The 20819-nt window shown below is 37.3% G+C and overlaps 1 protein-coding gene across 1 annotated transcript in view; it reads right to left on the bottom strand.

Moving 5' to 3' along the window:
• The window catches only part of ATRNL1 (attractin like 1), a 537457-nt gene that overhangs the window by 59673 nt on the left and 456965 nt on the right, over positions 1–20819 (bottom strand). The gene's annotated exons all lie outside the window — the stretch shown is intronic.

The following is a 20819-nucleotide window of genomic DNA, read 5'->3' as shown; positions in this document are numbered from 1 at the left end:
AACATAAAATGAGAGCAAATCTCTATAATGTAGATATATATAAAGATAACCAATCCCTCCTGAGTTTCCCAGACCAGTAAGTCTGCCTTCTCTATGTCTGTCCTGGTAAGCAACCGATTTCTTTGAGACAGGAACTTCCTGATTTTTTTTGCATATGCAGAAAACAGGTGCAGTGTTACTATATTTAAATAAAGTTAGAAAAGCTCTGAAAATGTTGCCTGTGCAATTATCATCTTAATTTGTCTTATATGAAGCTATGACAATGCTGGTTTTGCTGGTGGGAGGTATGTGCTGTTACCAAGCATCTCTCTCTTATTAGCTGTAGAGATCTTTTCATTTATAGTTAACTTGCAACAAAATGGTTGCTACCATATTGTTCTCAAGTTACCAAGACTGAGGATACTAGGAGCAGGAAAAAAAGCAAAGCAGTCTACAAAGCCATAGAATAATAAGTGTCTAATATGACAATTTGCAGTGTTTCCATATTTACATGTTTCCATGTTTTGTGCTCACTAAGAGATAGGCATTTCACTTTGGAGAGCTTAAACATTTAGTCAAGCAGTAAAGATATTTCTAAAAACATTAGGTCAAAATCAGCATAAGCATTTGTTTCTTTTTTTGTTTGTAAATTTTTAGAATGTCTGTCATGTTCCAAGGCAAAATACGAGTTTGATGTTTTGATTCAAAATTCAAAGCCATAAAACTTTCCATTGACATGCAAAATGCAATGTATATATAAATGTCAACTGATTCAAGTTTACTAAGAAAAATGATAGTTTAGCCAAGTTAAATACACTGCAAAGTATTAGATATAAAGAAAACAAAGGCACTTCCATCATGTAAAGCAATTATCATTTTCTATTTTTCTGCCTCCAAGTAACCAACATTTACATTCCTTATCAGTACAGATAAGGAAACAGAGAATACAGCAATAAATCGAACAATAGATAAATATACTTATTTTTTACTTCATGGTCATATTTGAAAGGCATTGCTGTAGATGCATTTGAGGCGATAGCATTAAAATAACTTGGGCGAGGAATGTCATCGAATTTAAAATTGCTATGACATAATGAATGACAACTTATATTCACTAGAGCCTTACCAAATGATGAAACAGAAAAGTAAAACCCCAAAAGCTTCAGCTAAAATCAGTAACTTTTCAAAAAACAACATAAGAAATATTTTCTAATCCGTGTGTACTGGATTTGTAGCATTTACTAATAATATTTTGTAATGCATTGGCTCAATATAGGCCAAAGGAACAGATGAAGAGAACAGATTCTGAATCTGTGTAAGCTGGTGTATATCTGTAGACTTCCGTAGATCTATTATCAGCAAAACATTTAGACAGGCATTGCTGGATGATATGATTCTATACTAAAAGCAATGCAGGGAAGGGGGAAAACAGAATAAGAAGCTTGCTAATATTAGCAGCATTGATTGTATGTGTACAAAAGTAGTACGAGTGGATTATTGGAGAAGAAATGGTGTGGGAAAGTTTGCTTTCTTATTACGGTTTCTTTGACCTACATGTGTTGAAGGGCAATGTAAAAAAAAACCATACAAAAAAAACCCATACAAAAATAATGGTATTTCTTCCGATCAGAACATTTAATATAGAAAAGGGTCTTGATGAGATCATTCAGATTAGCAGCTAGTCTGTGCCCTGGGCTGTTTAAATCTAATGAGAGAAGCGTAGGCATAGCATAACATAATATAACACAGCACTGACAACAGTCTGGTGTAGACCTCTCTGCTTACTTCTTTCTCCCACTATTACACACTTTCATTCACTCCTACCTGTTGCGCTTCCAGTTGTCAAAACCTAGGGCTTCCCAACTGTCGCACACTCATATCAGAGCTCCCCTTAGACATAAATACGTGCCCCTTGATTCCAGCAGTTCTACCTATATCTCTCTTCCCCAACCATCCAGACAGGGATGCAGCTCCACGCCAGCTAAGCTCATCTCACTTCGACCCCGTGCTTCCGACATCACCCTGCATTGGCCTTGCTCCTGCACCTTCAGTGCGAAATAGATTTTCCAGCTCTAGGCAAGCTCCTGCAGCAGGAGCTGTGAACGGAGCAGACCAGGTCCTCTTCACGTCCATGGACAGAGTGCCATAAATTGGGGAGGTGGCTAGTCAGTGACTCCCATGCACTCACTAATATGATAAATAGATTTTACAGATAAATACCTTTGCATGGGGTGTCATGGACCATCTTCCACTATATACAAGAACAACAGCACCTGAACCCTTATACAGCATTTATAATTAAAATAGTTGCTATTACTAACGCAAACAATAGAGCATTTAAGTCATCTTTCCTCATTTGTCACAAAAGCAAATCAAATAACAGGATTCCTTTCAATTTCAAAAGGCAGAAAAAATGAAATCTTCATTTAAAAATGTAATTCAGGATACAGTTTATGCAGACACACAACTGAAAGGAACAAATTTGCCATTGTGCCTTTTAATTTGGTGAATAATTACTTTATTCTAAATCAAAATGATGATATTTTCTATTGCTGTGTAATATAAAACCTTTTATTAACAGGTCCCATCCTTTTCTGTTTGAAGTTTATACTAATGTTTTTCAAAACACAATTGGAGGGAACTATTTCTGATAAATATTTTTCAGAGGACTTAATCAAAAAATCAAATACAGTAAGAATTTCTGTTTGTGTTTATTTGTTCTTTATAGAACATTACGAATGGAAAAGCAGATGTCTTATCTTACCTCACATCATTCAGATTCACTAGCAAAAAAACACAGAAGCATAGAGCAAATGATAATAATTTAGATACCCTAAGGTTTGTCAGTTGTTCAAAGATAAATACATAACCATGAATCAAAGTTATTTCACAGTGACATAACATGTTCTCTGAAATGTGCCATTTATCATGCATTTTCCACGGGTTTTTTGGAAGAGATAAGGCACATGTTTGCATGTTTGTTTGCCCAAAGCACTTAGCTACCATGATTTACTTGCTAGAATTACCTTTTTTTTCCCCCTGTACAGAAAGTGACTTACCTTTTTTTGCCAAAAAGCACAAATGACAATCACAGAGTTAATAAAACTTTATCAGTGGAAGACAGAATAAACACATACTTCTTTATTTAACAACATTTTACTCTTATATTCCCTTTCTTACACTCACTGTGACAGAAAGAGGTATGTCAGTTGGGAAGGTGAAAAAGAAAGGGGAAGAAAACCACGAAGGAATAGAAGGGTAAGAGAGCATGTATTATTATTGATACCAGGAAAAGAAGAGTAAGTCAGTGGATATAGAAAGAAGAAATAAGTGCAGAGCATAGGGAATAAAACAGAGAATAATAATAAAAAAAATGAGATAAGGTTTTATCCACAATTTAAATGTGTTGTCATATATTTATTCACAGAAAACAAGTATCAGAAGTTATCTTCCCAGGGTCCTAGTCTTTTGTCACAGAAAACGTTCTCCAGTCTCCAGATTTTTTTTCTGAAAATCCTACAAAACCCAGCCAAAGTCCAGCTGCCTGGGTGAGTTTGTGAGGAATTACCAAGCTTTGGGAAGATTCTTTGCTCACCCCTGAGTTGTTTCTATAAGAAATAAATTTTGGCTGGATTTTTTTTTTCCTATACAAAGGACAGATGATGATACTACCATTACTGGCATAAAAACATATGTCAGTATATAGTATATCCATACCTGTATTAAAAATATTTGTTTCTAAGTAACTTTGGACACCTGCTTTATGACAAGAAAGTAACAAAGTGCATTGTGTTATTTGGCTGTTTAGGATTAACACAAATGAGCAGCTTTAAGAGTTCAGACCAAGAAGAAACTGGGAAGTATATTTTGTCATTCTTGGAGGGCAGGACAGGCAACAGAAGGCAGCAGCATGAAGAGGTGAGAAGGGTAGGAGAACACAACGATGACTAAGGGGATGTTCATGGAGCTGCTATAAGGGTTCAGAATCTCTTGGGGGGAAATGCACTGAAACTTTAGCAGCGATTCATATCAACGAAAATATTAAATACTGTGAATACGGGAAGATGAAAAGTGTAAAGTGTTTTGGCTCTATCTGTATTCCAAGAAGTGGTGTCCCACAGAAGTGCTATAAAACTTTGGATTTTCAGTACTAAGTAATATCTATATATATTTTTTCTGTTCAGCATCCTAAGTTAGGTGCATCCAATTTTTAAAAGTGCATTATTACACCATAAGACAAATAGATCACGTAAGACTAAATGGCTGCAACCTCATGCCAAAAAAGCAATTAGAAAATTGAATCAAGGAATTAAGGATTAATGCGAGCATGTTACACCTGTCAGCAGTAATAAGTATTTTGACAAGAACAGAATAAAGTTTGACAGTGTGCACAAATACAGTTCTCATATATAAATCAAGAATTTAAATGCAAACAACTATGCATTAATCACTGTAAAGTTTCCTAACTAAAATGGTCTTAGTACTACTTACGAGAATTCATTATAAATAAAACTTCATCTCTTCTAAAAAACCAGCTTGACTTACACTTTTTTGTTTTAGAAATAAATGACGCCCATTTAAACCTAGTTTTTAATCATATTATTAAACCAGAGTTAATCTGGTGAATTCCACATAAACTAAGCTTGATGGCTTGGCAAATAAACAACCAAATCTGTTGTTGTGACAGGATTAGTACCAGACTCAGAATGTAAATAGCCACTTTTCTGGAGATCAGTGTGCAGGACTTTAGAGGGGAGAGAAGAAAAGAAACAAGACTGCATCCTCTGAAGAGGTAAGGAATATAGAAAAGGAGGAAATGTAAAATTTAGACCTTTATATTACAAGTAATCACATCTTCATTCTCCCTCAGCTTCAGGTTCTTTTCCTGAATTCTTTGGTTATTTTCTGAGTTTCTTGATTTATTTGTGATAAGCAAGTCTCAATTCAGAAAAGCACTTGAGTACCTAAGACGGATTTTGGTCAAATTTAGATACCCACATGCAAATTCAAAAGCCTCAAAACACTGTTAATCTTAATTTCAATATTAAAAATTTCCCAATAGCTGAAGCTCTCCACTACCTGCCCAGGCACATCCTGGTCTCTCTCACACCCACTCAGGATTCACTGGCATTCCTGCAGCTGCCCTGGATGTAGAGCTTGATCTAGGTAGCTGTTTTCAAAACAAGTTTACTAAATTAGATTTTTACAATACAGTTGTGGCCACTTTCTTTTCAAAACGCAGTTGAAATCAGAGGTAGCTCTGTTCTTTGTGGAAAGAGGATTAATCCTGGTTTTCCTATTCTGCTTCTATTAAATGCTTGTTTGAGGTGAAATACTCTGACCTATAATTAAAGATGTGGAGTAAAATGCAATGACTGCTCTGACCATTCTCAGTGCAGTAAAGGCAGACTTTTCAGCAGTGCAAGGGAGAAAAAGAAAATTCATCCTTTCAAATTCACAGAATTCCATTGATGTCATTTGGTGGGGGCTTTTGGGGCCATTTTGCTGAAGAACCTCCAAACGTCCTTAGCACAGCTATCCTGCCAAGAGAAGGAGATGGGAGACTCCCACCCGTAGCCAACCTTCATCCTATCCCCATCTGATTTCCTCCATGGTCATTTGCCGAGGGAATCAAAACCAAAAGTAATGTCAGAGGAATGAAGGAACGCTGTCTGCTCCTCCCAGCAGCAGCTCACCGCTTCCACAGCACCCACTGCTGCCCTGAGGAGAACCTGGCACTTCTACCAGTGCTGAAACTAAGGCAATGCCTCAGACAGAACCAAAGACTATAATCGGTACTGCTGTTTTCTTAGACTATCAGTGTTATACTGCATTGCTGTTTTAATGTTGGGTACATATTAACTAATGCTCATTAACCTACTTTTGAGTACGAGCTTCCCACCCACCCAAAAGTTTTGACAATTTTCTCTACAGATTGATACAATGAGTAATAAGCCTTAATGACAGGGAAAAAAAAAAGCTTTCACCAAACATCATCTGTGTGCCAGGAGAAATATACTTTAGGAAATACCACAACAGACTAAATAAGCGAGGCTGGAGTTCTGAACATTGCTTTGTGGCTGGCATAGGAAACTCCAGTTCTTTGTATGACCCTAGGGTTTTACTGAAATTGTAAGCATCCACTAAAGATTTTCATTTAATCTATCCCGTAAAGTTCCTCTCTTGCGATTAGTGAGCGGAAAGTTTTACCTCATCTAAACCTACAAGAATGGCCCGGAGCCTGAGTGTCCTCAACGCTTTGGGCTTCTACACTGCACCTTCTTTGCCTGAGGATTTCTCAGTGATTTCTACCTTTGATTAACGAGGTCACACTAACCCATGCAGAGTACAACACTGCGTTACCTACAGCAGTAAAAACTGGAGAACTTTTTGGAGTACCTTACAATTCTTCCACCTTTAGTGAAAGAAACTTGAGGTAACATCTTTGCTTCGCTGACTGAGTCATCCGGCCACCGCTGATTTACTGGGAGGACTCTACCAATTCTACTTGACCTTCAGAATGAACCAGTTTTCCCTGAAAACTTCTACAGTATCTAATGGAGCTGAGATCAACAGGCTTATTGATAATAAAATGCAACCTGACCAAAATTATACTAACATTTCTTCTTAGAGATTTTTTTAACATTGAATTATCTTTCCAGAGTAATTTTGCCCCATTGCCTTTACAGAATATAAATCTCCATTAATTTCCTTGTTTCAAAATAGCAATGGAAATCTTAGAATATGTTGGTCCATTATTTTCCATATGAAAAACAGTGGGAATTAACAATAAAAAGAACACATTATGATTACCAAGCTGTGATTATGGCCCCAGTGAGCAAACCACATTGTTATCCTTCAATTTATTGTCTTAACTCTCTCTCAACTATATCAATATGCAGTGATAGGCTGCATTCTTTTTTGCAGTCTTTTGAGTAGAATGTGATTGTTAACAAAGGTTATGTACTGATGTTAAATTTATGTATTAATCTCAAAATTTTTATGCTCAGAAGAGCCATATTTTTATTATAAGAACGATATTCATTTGCAACAAAGTTACTCTCAGTTAATCTAGTAAAAGACTTCGTTTCAAAACCTAATACTATGTCATACAGCATTTCATTAGCAAGAGTTATGAATTGACATTCTGATTAAAACTGATTTATTAAGACAAAGCTTCGAGAAACACCTGCAGAGGCATTTATTTTCAATGGGGTTTCCAGAAAGAACTCCTAGTCAGGTTTCCTAGTCAGCTTTCATCCTACTGCCTAGAGGTTGCTTTTTCTGAATTGTGACACTAGTGTGAACCATCCTGCAGTTTTCCTGACTTTCACAAGTGGCTGAACAGAACACAAGACATTGAAGTTAAATCAAAATATCAGGTAGCTGCAGGGCACACTGCGTTTTTTTTTCTGTGTGTCCAAGTATGCAGTTTCTTATCTCTTCATACTGTTAAATAAACTTGGTTTTACTTTACTGTTACATCTTGCTCGCTAATAAAAGTAATTTCAGGTTAATCTGGAAAATATTGAACATAACTTACAACGGATGGTGTGTGTAGTAGTTGTACTGGATTACTGCCAGAGGTATCCCCAAGAGCCTCCAGAACATTCCCCTATTAAGCTGTATGAGTCTGATTAAAGGCTGGCAATGTTAGCGTCCAGTTTGTGAAAAGAAATTTATCTTGGCAGCAGCTAGCTAGATCCTGTTGGGAAAAGCAGCTGAGACCCTATGTCTGTGGCATATACCAAGCATCATGTATCCCCAGATACTTTCCTGTAAATTCTTCTGACTGCCATTTCAAATTCTGTAAGTCAAAGTGGTGTTGTGCAGTGAAGTGATGCTAATGGGCATTTGTTTCCCAGATGGGTGTATCTGTTCGACCTCCAAGGATTCGAAACAAGAAGTGGAGAATTCTGTTATTCCTTCACAATTCAATCTTAAAGGCTTGTCTATGAAAACTCACATTTCAGTGGTGACAAATCACTGACAGTCCATCACTGTTTGAATTTGGGCTGATCACTTACGACCAGATTGTCACTCCCATATTTCACAGTGGGTTAACTTCATCCCAGACTGCCTGACAGAAGACGACATGGTCCCTCCAGAGCCACTACTAACTTTTCAGGGTGAGAAAGAAAAGATGAAGTACTAGGTACACTTTAAATTCTGCCTAATTTGCCGGCTAACGAGGGTGGCTATGGTGGAAGGCAAGGGAATGCTGAGCTAAGGATGAGCACAGTACAGGTTACTTTCATTGGGAACAAGCAAACTGAGACAGCTACAGATTTCTGAAATGGCCACGAGGTGGATAAACATGGGCTGTCCTTTGCTTGTGGTGGATCAGAAAATTTCAATCTGTCATTGAGACAATGAATCTTGGGCAGATGTCAAAAGTTCTGACTAGCAGGTGCCTTTTGTTGACCACAGAGATCTCATTCATGTAGATGTGCAGTATCCTAGAGTCATTAAAGACAAGATTTGATTATCATTTAGGAGATCTATGCCAGACTTGAGGGTTAGGAAAGGCAAGTGTCCTGAAATTATTATGCAGTATTTTGCATTTCTTGCAAAACTGGAAAGAAAATATAGTACACCATATGTCATCCAAAATACACTTTTAGTGAACTTTTCTTCAGCAATGTCTTTTAAAGTTCTTGTGTAACCTCCTGGCCACATGCAGGATGCCTAGCAAATGATAAATTAAAATATTTATACCTGGAATCGTATTAATGAAAAAGAGAACTAAATCAAGACACATTGTGAAAACTAGCTGTCAGCAGAAGGGATTAAAGTGCAAACTTGGCAATATTCTTAATGCAGGAAAAAATGCTAATGGCACCAGAATAACAAATTACTTTCTATCATGACAACTTACACAGATCACAGCCTACTGAATGTAGGGAAGACACGAACCGAATGTCTGAAAGCATGACATAGTTTTTATTTTGATTGTCCTTGCCATGGTCCAAGGACAGCTGTAAAATGTGTACACCATAGCCAAAAACATTCTGAAACAAATTACCCCACTACTTAAGATTTGTAAGTCTATGGAGTTTTTCATCCTAGTGTGTGTGGATAGTGTGGATCAGAGCAGCAGGAAGAAACAACGATAAAAGACTTCTCTATCCCAACAAAAAGGTATGTGACGGCAGCAAAAGGGAAACTAGTTTTGCTCTATCATGTACTAGTAGCAACAGCATGTGTTACATCGACTAGTGGTTTTGGCAGTAGTTGCTGCCAATGAGGTAGAAAGGGAGCGTTCAGTCTGGCAGGCTTGTGAAAGCACAAACCAGACCTTTTTAAAGGTGTTGCAAGATGTGTCTCTCACCTTCCTCTCTTGAGGACCTCCATCACCTACTCTGGCCCATTCACTAATTTGAAAGCATAATTCGGTAGTTTTCCACTTGAAGCTTATGAATTAATTCAAATCTCAAATATCTGTGAGATAATCCTCAGCTGCCTAAATCAGCACAACACTGAAGTAACAGCAGAACTATGTTGATTTATACCAGCTGCAAATCTGACACTATATCATTAATTTCTTAACAGTGTCCTTGAAAAATCCTGCAAATAAACTCAAGTATTATCACTTAATGTTGCTTCCCAAGATGCTCCCCATCAAGATTGTTAGTACTTACAGTGGTCACAAACATATTAGGAACTTCACTGAAAATGCACAAGAAATGAAGTCTACAGGATCTAATCTGACAAATGATTAGACACATGAGAATTAGTGCTTGGAGAAGCTGTTGCATTAAAGCAAACAGGATTACTCGCATGAATGGAATTATTTATGCATGTTACTCATGTTAGCTTAACATAACTGATGGAATTTATTTTTTTTAAGAAAAAGAGACAGATTTTTTTTAATATAACAAAATAGGGAAAAGTCTGCTCCTTTAAAATACTATAAAACCTGCATCATTTTTACTAAACCAGCAAAGATCTACTGTATAAAGTATTTGCTGAACTTGGATTTGCTGAATCCCACTTACTTATTCAACACTTACTTTTATGGAAAGTAAGTGTCATTTTTTTAGAAAGTACCATATTCCAAGCCTGCTTAGCCCCTTGAGCACTGCTAACTGAAAATGAGTGGTATGGAAACATAGTCCAGCTCAGCTTACGCTTCTATTCCATGTGTGTTTCCTAGGGCACAGCAAGACCTTCTAATTATTTTATATTTTATTATTTCCTTCAGTAAGGTATTACACAGTCACTACCAACAAAAATCATTATTCACATTGAACTCTATAGTCCCCATCCTTATTGCATGAAAGTACAGAAAAGGTTGTTATTTTTCTTCAAAAATGTTCTTACTTTAAATTTTACATCGTAAAATTTACCAGCAGTGATGACACTTGAAACATCTTTTCTTCAAAAGACATACCATTTTCACAGCAGACTGACCATCTTTTTTAAAGAGTTTCCCTGAAAAATCACAGATTTGTGAACTTTTCATTGGAGTTTGCTTCCAATCCTTGCTGTCCGTGAAGCTTTGCACTCCCCCTCATATATTTTTCATATCTAAACAAATGATTTCTCTTCCCCTAATTTTACGCAGAGAGTTTAATCCACTGCCAGTAGTAAAAGAGAGTAATGCTTGTCCTGTACTTCAGTCAAAAGAATAGTATAACACATTTACTTTTGTGCTATGTGTAAACTAATTTACTTTAGCCATGACTACTGTTAGGCTAATGAGGCAAATCTCGCATTTCACCATTGTTTTCTGACTCCTCTTCCCTTTTCCCACCCCTTCCCCACACCTTTCCTAGTCTTGGGGTGCTCTTTCCATGGAAGTAAATGCCCCGTATCAAATGCCACTGACTAATACAATAAGCAGAAGGAGCAGGATCTTATTTACTTAAACAAGGGTTGAGATTTGAGATCAGTCATCAAGCAGATGTTATTTCTGAAGCTGAAAGTGTTCATGATGATTGTTACTATAGAAACCAAGCTTTGTAAAATATTCCAAACAAACACTTCTTTATTAGCCTGCGCTGTAACTACAGCGCTCTGCATTACGCTGCATCCCACGGTAAGTTATCAACCGCGCATATTTTCTTTCTGGTTATTTGCTTTCAATATTAACTACAAGAGAGGATTTCTATAGGTCTTAAAAGATAGTGTATCACAATACCAGTCATCCATAAAATGACACACACTGTACTCATTCAGCACTAAACTCCCGTCTGTTTCATTTCCCCCCTCCTGTGGGCAGCCACTCAAATCAGCATTTCCCTGTTCAGCAATAGTGGAAAACAGGAACCCACTGCTAATTCCTGTGGTTAGATCAGCAGCACAAAACCAGCAGTGGTTACTAAATGCCAGCCCCAGCCTCTTTAGCAATTAAACCATTCTTCATTCTTAGTAGACTTTGCGAAGCATGTGCGTCACTCAGAAAGCATCTTTCAATGGCCTGTCATATCAGAACCACAAGTTTCAGAGTTGTTGCTTTATTCCTTAACCATACAAGAGGAAGAGTCAAAATTTGAATCCCAGTTCCGGTGAAGTGCAGGGTCCCAGGGAAGAGGGCTGGAGCAGGTCACAGCCCTCACTGCCAGGGGACACCACAGCCTGCGCCAGCGGGAAGGGGCAGGTAAAGTCCCATTACCCCAACCTGGGCCTGGAATCTCACCCACCTCTCTCTCTTGCTACACTTAAACTACCCATAGACAGGTAACAGGGCAAACTTCGATTAGAAGTTAAGCAGGTGAAAGCTGGCTTGTTATTATAACACGTGGAAAGGAAAACTGTATTTAAGGCTATGCAAGGAACTTAAAAGGAATTTTATTATAGAATGAATGCATCATGTGGATATTGGAAATATCCCTTCTCTGAGGCCTTTCTGTCTCCTCTCACAGAGAAATCCTTAGAAATGATAAAATACCACTAATATTTCCAATTGTAGCGATGTTCAAGACAGCTCTGGTAGCAACTTCTGATTATTATAATTCCAAAGCTGTTTTCATTCTCAACTTACTGTCATGTGCTCAAAGTCTCCTTTAACTTTCTATACTGTTTTTCTGTTCAAACAGACAATTTTGCCCAAGTCTTTCAGAAACTTCTCAGCTATCTTTGAGATGTGGGACAATTAACATTTTTTCCTAATACCAGTTCTATCCAAGGCTTACAATTTAATTTAAAACTTGGCCTTGACTCAGGTAACATTGAGGATTCCTGCCTTTCTTTATTGTAAAACAAATCTGTTTTAAAATACAGTGATACAATCAGAGCATGATTAGATTTCCATAAGAATATACAGAAGTCTGGAACTACATGGGACACTGGTATCTATTTTAACGGACAATACTGCCATAGTGAGGAGAGTATTAAGCAAAAGAGCATAACTAAGGAGCTGGTTAAAAAGTTTTAGTTGTGGTGATTTGTGCTGTCTGCAACAGTATGCTGAAGATAATAAAATAAAAAAAATCTGTAAAACATTTTAAGTGTGAGAGATGTGTGGCAAAGGATATTCTGGAAACCAGTCACAGACAGAGCAAGAGATCACAGACAAGGCAGGCATGTTTTATGAAGACAGAGTTACAATTTAGAAGTGATTGTGTGGGACTGAATACAAAGAATGCACTTAAAGCGTGGCACAAGTCCTGATGGACCAACATCCAGAGATGAAAGCACTGTAGTTAAATACTGTAGTTACAGGAAGGCTAAGGGTTCAGAGAACACACAAGCTGCCTTTTAAATGGCAGTTACCTACGCACTGTACTCAGAACATCTTAATGGATTTTGTACACCTGTGCAATAGGTCATGCCTTCTCCATGGAGGAGAAGAGACAGACAGCTGGGCCTAACATGGCCAAAGCATGCCAGGTCCTCTGGGTGGGGGCCCTCAAGGAATTACAACAGCTAGCAACGAATCTGACTGCCTCCTACTTCCCAGCTTAAATGAGCCAGTTGCCGTTTACAGCTACGAGTCAGGGCAACCTTCAGTACCTGCCTACAGCAAGGCAAACCCATTCCCCTTGATGTATAGCAACTTAGCTTTTCTAAGAGTTTTTGTTTGTTTAATTTTTCTTAGCTTTTTTTTTTGCTGTATTCTATGTAGAGTGTACGTGTAATGTAAAAAAATAAAATACATATGCATTTATACATACATGCAGCTAGACTACACACACAAGTATATGTCATTATTTCTAATTATGCTATCAGAAACCTCTAGAATGTTACGTCGAAGCAAAAATGTAAGCATAATAAAAACTATGTCAAAGGCCTTGAAAGAGAAACCCTCTCAAAAACCTCCTCAGTCCCAGACAAAGCAGTTTCTCATAATTCCCCAAATGTCTATTGAAATGAGTTGCACTAAGAGGTTCTAGAGCCATCAATATATTTAAGAATTTCATAGATGTCTTTTAGTTCTCTTTGATCATAAATTGCCAGAATGGTTTCTACTCTCTCCAGTTCCCTTGTCCCTGATTTTTCTGCTGTGACATTTCTGGATGACTTCCAGTTCTGATTGTTGCAAAGCCCGTGTTTTTGCAGAATCACCTAGTGTTGAAATTTGCAATTCCAAACACTATCTTTTTTGGTCTGTTTATCAGCTAACACTCTGCTCAAGCAATCTTTGCCCTTCACATTCCAATTGGTTTTGTCCTTATTCAAACTTCTATGAATTTACTGTAAGTAATATAACTTAAAATATAGATGAATATTTTTTTCATTTAAAAAGTTTTATCTTTGCATAACCTTCAGTTATGGGAAGTATCTGAACACATACTTACTGACAAACTTAATTTGGGGGCTTAACACTTCATTCAATTGATCTTTATATTATTGAGTTTTATTTTTACATTTTTGTTATATATTTAAAACAATTTTTCATGTCCACATTAAAGGCCTCTTTGTATAGTTGTAATTTTCCTCCAGTTTGCCTGGTTTTGGTCATTAGAGTTTCCCAATTTTCAGTGAACTGCTGAGCAAGCTGAAGATGTTAATTGGATATATCACTTTATTTTTTTCTTGTAAGAGCTTCTTATTAATGGCTGCTCATGTAGATGATATAGGTGTTAATCAATTTGCATCTGTCCTTCTAAAAGATTTAGTTAGGTCCCTAATTAACCATCTGTAAACAAACCCTTGTTCAGTAACAGGGCCTCAGCCATTTATTGTGAGCTGGTAAGGGCCTTATGCTACCACTCTGCCCTGCTGTAAATACTTGACTTCTCTCAATATACAGAAAGTAATTGGAAAAAGACAAGTGACTCACAATCTAGGTTGTGGATCACTGGATTCTCTCTAATTGAGTCATTGTTATTATGAGAAAGCATCAAAAGTTGCAGGTGTCTGGTGCTCCCGTGAAGCGTCTGGTGCTTTAGCAATACTAGGAGTTGTGTATTCCATAGCTATAAGAAGTGAGGATAATGAAGATCATACATTCCTATGATGAAATTAAGAGACAGTTTTCAAAAATAAAATTACTTAGATAAAAATGATATTTTTTCCCCAAAAAGAAAGGCACATTATTCTGAGCATCTGCAAAGATCCTGGTCTTCCAGAACACCAATGGTCACCTGCTAGAAAGTTCTTTCATAGTTTTGAGTTTTTAATCAATAAGTTTATCAGTTATTTTCCTTTAATATTGTTTTCAAAGCTGTCATTTACCTAGTTCTGTACTGTAGCACTTTCTACACTCCGCAGTGACCACAGGAGTTTCTGAACAGCTCCAAGCAGAGTAACTAACCTCCTTAATAAATCTTGTCTCTCACCACCTCCTGGGGAGCATGCTTATTTGAGCATGCTAATGCATAAGGATATCTTTTTTTGTTACAACATGCATGGCATTATATACTTAAGGCACTATATATTTTTATATATATATCCCATTCCCAGTATGCCGTTATGGACCATGTATGTTCACAAAGACTTGATGCACAGCCTCCAGCTCTTTTCTTATGGGCTGCTCACAGCCATGACAGAGACAGACACTAAGTTATTGTCCATACTTAAGAGCAATTTCTAGCACAAAAGGAAACTATCTCCTTTATTCTTACAAGCAGATAACTTACTGATATGTGTCAGTAGGCATTATTCATTTTTACCGCACAGAGGCAGATCAAGGGTGCCACTCAATCACACGGAAGGGATTACAGCTACTCTGAGGCCCTTCCAGTTCTGCCATCATATCTATTTCTCATCCTTCCCTATTCTGTTCAGTACCTTCCTATAACTATTGAAAATTACAGGTATTACTTACATTCCTGTTGATCCACACCAAAGATTTTGTGTGGTGACCACAAATACTGGACCATCTGCACAAAACACGTACGTGGAAGTGACTGCTTTTACATAGCACGTCATGTGAGCAGAAAACATGACAGAATCCACGTAACTTGGCATAGATGATGTTAGAGGCAGATATTCACATTTTTATTTAGTGCTAGTATCTCAGTGATAATGTTTTATGCTTTCCACCAATATTTCAGCAAGGGATCATTTTGACTCTTATGTTCCAAGCAATTTATTTTGTCTTTAATTCCACAGTTGTTAGAACTGTTTTCTGGAAAGCACTTGTACGTAATTAGATCCCTACTATATAGTCTTTAGGAGTTGAGCAGGATCATTAGGAGTTGAAAAGAAAATAAAGAAATAAAATTAACTTGTTAATCACCAAAGGTTGGGAAAAAAAAAAATCTATGAAGGAGGAAAGCAGAGCCACAAATCAAAGATATAACCTGAGGACTTTCATCTTCCTTTTTCTGCAGTTCTACTTTTCTCTGACTCAGTGATCTCTCTCAAAATCCAGTTTTGTTATAGCACATCTATTTCACATTGATTGCAACAGATTGTGCAACATGAGACATCTTCTCTGTGCAATTTTCCAGATTCTTCTGAAAGTAAACTCATCAAATCATCCAAAAATTTGTTACCAGGGTTCTTAAATATGGCACCCACCGCTGTCTTTCCTTTCCATTACCATGTACATGCAAATGATTAAATTAATGTTCTCCTGCATCCACACAGATTATTATCATACCTGTTGTGTCAGACATAATCCGTTGCACACCTCTGTTGACCTGTTATATGCTTAAAAGAAAAAAACCCACTCTTTTGGAGATCTAGGCTGACTTTGAAAATACCTAAATACATTTTGTAATAGTTTTTCCTAACTCAAAATGCCAAGGCACTTCTCTGTTTTTAAGATCTGGAATTCATCTAAAAGCTCATGATATATGTGCTTGATATTTCATTTAGCGCCAGTGAGCACTTTTGGACCTGCTATCTCATGATTTTAGGAGCTGGAAATTAAAGGGATGGATAACCTAAATGGGAAAATTCACAGCTTTCCACTGAGATGCACAGTACCTGCTTCAGGACTTCAGATTTAGACTGATACAAATGAAGGAATTAGCTTTACAGTCTAAGAATACAAGAACTAAACCCATACCACAGTTTTTAATTTCTATTTTTTTCTGCTGTGAAACATGTGGCATATGCATAATGTATGACAATGCAATCTACAGAGCTTTTATTGATGGTTGTTTGGTGTGATCTATATAACTCATATATTGCTCATTTATGAGTAATGCAGTCCTCCCAAACTCTTGCTCACACACATATAAAAGATGAAAACATTCAATGAATATCACTTTAGGAAGGCCACATTATTCTTGAATGTCAGAGCTTATGCAAGTCATGCTGAAGAAGGCATAACACTAACTGACATCACACAATTATGCACTCTAAATACATTATACATTTTAGAAAAAGAAGTAATTTAGCAAAGAAATGTGAAATTTTTCCTCTCGTACTAGTTTTTGTATACTTTGGATGTAAACCCAGTGCCTTAGCTTCCATCAATTCAACGCTGTAATGCTGAAAACCAGAAAACTGGACTGTAAAATCTTCTGAGTTTATAATTTCATCTAGCAGGGACCATTTTTACTGTCTGATTTGCATTTGATAAATAAGAGGGGGGGTTTATAGCATTTATTTCTGGTTCTTATTTTTTTGATGGTACCGAGGTTCTACAACTTCCAGTATGCACAGGCATCTGACGTCTTCACCATCAATATCTCTCTGACATGTAATGATTAGGGGCAGATTTTTACATGCTCAGTTTTTTGAATTTTGAAGAATTAAAGCTAAAAGATTATATGATTTTTTTTTTATAGTTGGTCACTACAATTTCTACTACAAATATACCAAATTTTAAGAAGCTGTCACACTATCTCCAAAGGCCTTATATGTTCTTATTTTAATGGAATTTATTTGATGTATAGGAATATAACTATATATTCAAAAGTTAAGTATTTGCTGTGACACATTCAGCAATAAATCAAAGGTGATTATTTTGTTAAGTGTTTTCAGTACATTAAAAGCCAAGTACAAAATTCTAAATGTTGATTCATAAAGTCTAAACTATCTACAGACCTTTCAGTTTCTTCATAGGATATGGTTTTTAAATCTTTAGGATATACATTTTAAATTATTCATAATCAATACTGAAATCAAAGAGTTGGCAGCTAGCTCATTCTAAAAACTGCAGCCATGCAATTCATATTCTGCCATAGTGGTCAGGTCAGAGTAAGAAAACAGAATGAACTGATGCAGCTAATTACAACCTAATTCCAGCTTCCCAAATTGAAACAAATGATTGAACTCTATCTGCCACATTGAACTTAACATCACTCAACCACTTGATGTTGTACCAGTGTGATAACTTGTAAGAAAATGGACACTGATTACGAATAAGCCCATGCTGAAGTGCTTTACACATTTGAGACCTGCCTATTATATTGTTTTAGGCAGCTCTTAAGAAAGATTTGAAGGTATGAAAGCACATGATGGTATTCTTTTAGATACATCTGGTTTAATATTTCTAAATGCTGAAAGTCATTTCTCTCATTGCATGTAGATTTCCTGTCTCTACATTCAGTCTCATGATGATACTCATTGCAGTACAAATCAGATGGGTTTTCTTCCAATCAATTAATTCACACGTGCAAGCAGTTAATGACAAGTATGTAGTGTGGCTAGTAAAATAAAAATTACAAAATTTTTCCTATAAAAAAAATTAGTTTTATCTTGAGAATGGAGCAAGAGAGAAGATAGAAGCAAAGCCAAATAATTGCAGGAATGCTTCTACCAAGAATACAAGAAATAAGGACAAAAGTCCTGTTTGTTTAAAAGTAAGGAATTGCGCCTGTGCCTCCCACCGCCAAGGTGCACACCATACTACCATATGATGGTCAAACATTAACTGTTGATGAATATTTATTTAATTCCTTCCAGGTAGGATGGACCACCTGTAAGTTACTAATTTATAGCATATTAATTGAGGCACTTTCCTAGGGGATGCGAGACTACTGCTACAGGGATGAGATCTACCATGGTTCCCTGATACATTTCTAAATTCTGATGAAGTCTAAGGTAATTTAAACAACAAAATTTCCTCACCTATGTTTCTGTGTTGCTTTACCTTGAAGGGTCCATCAGCTCACTGAGCTTCTCCATCTGGGTCAGAAATCATTCTGAGCACTTAAGCTGTCTCCATGCAGAGAAGAGGTCCTCGTTTGCAGCTGTTTGGTTACTACCTATATTCTGCTGAAACTGGAGTCTCTTAGGAGGGGCATCTCATCACCATCTGTCCTGGTTTCAGCTGGGATAGAGTTAACTGTCTTCCTAGTAGCTGGTACAGTGCTATGTTTTGAGTTCAGTATGTGAAGAATGTTGATAACTCTGATGTTTTCAGTTGTTACTCAGTAGTGTTTAGACTAAAGTCAAGGATTTTTCAGCTTCTCATGCCCAGCCAGAGAGAAAGCTGGAGGGGCACAAGAAGTTGGGAGGGGACACAGCCAGGGCAGCTGACCCAAACTGGCCAAGGGGGTATTCCATACTGTGTGACGTCCCATCTAGTATAGGAACTGGGGGGAGAGGGGGGATTGCCACTCAGGGACTAACAGGGTGTTGATCGGCGAGTGGTGAGCAATTGCCCTGCGCATCATTTGTACATTCCAATCCTTTTATTACTACTGTTGTCATTTTATTAGTGTTATCATTATCATTTTTAGTTTCTTCTTTTCTGTTCTATTAAACTGTTCTTATCTCAACCCACGAGTTTTACTTCTTTTCCTGATTTTCTCCCCCATCCCACTGGGGGGGGGGGGGGCAGTGAGTGAGCAGCTGCGTGGTGCTTAGTTGCTGGCTGGGGTTAAACCACGACACATCTAAACCTCACACAGGGGCCTGATTTGTTAAAAATGCATGTTACCTCATGTTAAAAATGGATAAATTACATGCCTTTTACATCTTTACAATCAAACAATCTTTAAGCTAAAGTACACACCCAGGATGTGTAAATCCTGGGTTCAATCTCCCATAAACTGGGGACACTCAAACACAACTTTACCAATTTTGGTGAGGGGCCTGGAGCACAAGTCTTACGAGGAGCAGCTGAGGGAACTGGGGCTGTTTAGTCTGGAGAAAAGGAGGCTGAGGGGAGACCTTGTTGCTCTCTAGAACTACCTGAGAGGACGTTGTAGTAAAGTGGGTGCTGGTCTCTTCTGTCAGGTGGCTGGAGATAAAACAAGAGGAAATGGCCTCAAGTTGCGGCAAGGGAGATTTAGGTTGGATATTAGGAAAAATTTCTTTACTGAGAGGGTTGTCAGACATTGGAATAGGCTGCCCAGGGAAGTGGTTGAGTCACCATCCCTGGAGGTATTCAAAAAGCGCATAGAAAAGGTACTCCAGAACATGGTTTAGTGGGCAGGGATGATGGTTGCACTTGATGATCTTGAAGGTCTTTTCCAACCTAAATGATTCTATGATTTTCTGGAGACAGTTTTCCCACAAGGGTATGCCAAGGGTATGGCACAGTCCCCACTGGGGAAGCTTATTACTCTAGTGGCAGGAGACATGGACAGACACTATAATCAAGACCACTTGCAAGGTTTAGATTAGAGACTAAATAGGAGCAGGAACGAGACTCCCTCTCTTATCTGAGTGCTTAAACGCAAGGGTACAATTTAGCCTCTTTTCCTGTTTTTTGTTTCAGATGCTTACATTATTCTAGTTATTTAATGGCCCGCCTTCAACCTCTATTTTTTTAATGAAATCATGACTTTTAATTACTTTAAGTCAGCTTTTCCTGCCAGCTGTCACTGATAGTCAGTTTTTGACTGCTCATTCATCTGTAGGCACGTACAGAAGCATATTGAACCTGCAAATGAATAGACAATAGTAAATTTGGCCCAGAAAATATTTGGGGGCAGGGGAGAAGGTGTGCTCTTCCACTAGTCCTGATTAAATGCAGAACACAGAAATGAAAGAATAGCTGTAGAAGAATACAGTTAGCTCTTTAGTGCTAAGCAAAATTAAATCTAAACCAACACCTTCATTATACTTCATCCATGACAAAGACCAAAATGATGAAATGTCGCTTTTCATTCAATGCCTATGTTCAGCATGAATTCAAGATAGTACTTTAATATCATTTACAAATATATATTAGCTATTATAACATAATTTGTTTCAGTCACTCATTACTAATACTTAAATACAAAGTATTAGTTCAACAACTCCATTGACAGCGTGATAAATTACAAGAAACCAAACGAGTAAAAGGTACTATACTTGCCAATACACAACTAGGGAGATTGTAACAGAAATCTTTAATTAACTCAGGAAATTAAAAGGTGACTTTAATAAAGAAGCTTAATAACAAGACACACTCAGATGAACTCACTAGCACATGTTAATCAAGAACAAGAAATAATTTCAGGTACACAAATTACTAGATGCTTATACACAGCCTAAATTAAACAAAAGACAAACGTTTTAAACTGGTATCCACATGAATGATGAATCTATGATATTAAAGA

This window comes from Buteo buteo, chromosome 4 (genome assembly GCF_964188355.1).
Source record: "Buteo buteo chromosome 4, bButBut1.hap1.1, whole genome shotgun sequence".
In the NCBI taxonomy this organism is placed as follows: Eukaryota; Metazoa; Chordata; class Aves; order Accipitriformes; family Accipitridae; genus Buteo; species Buteo buteo.
Note: the sequence above shows the minus strand (reverse complement) of the source record. Positions and strands in the feature narration are given on the sequence as shown.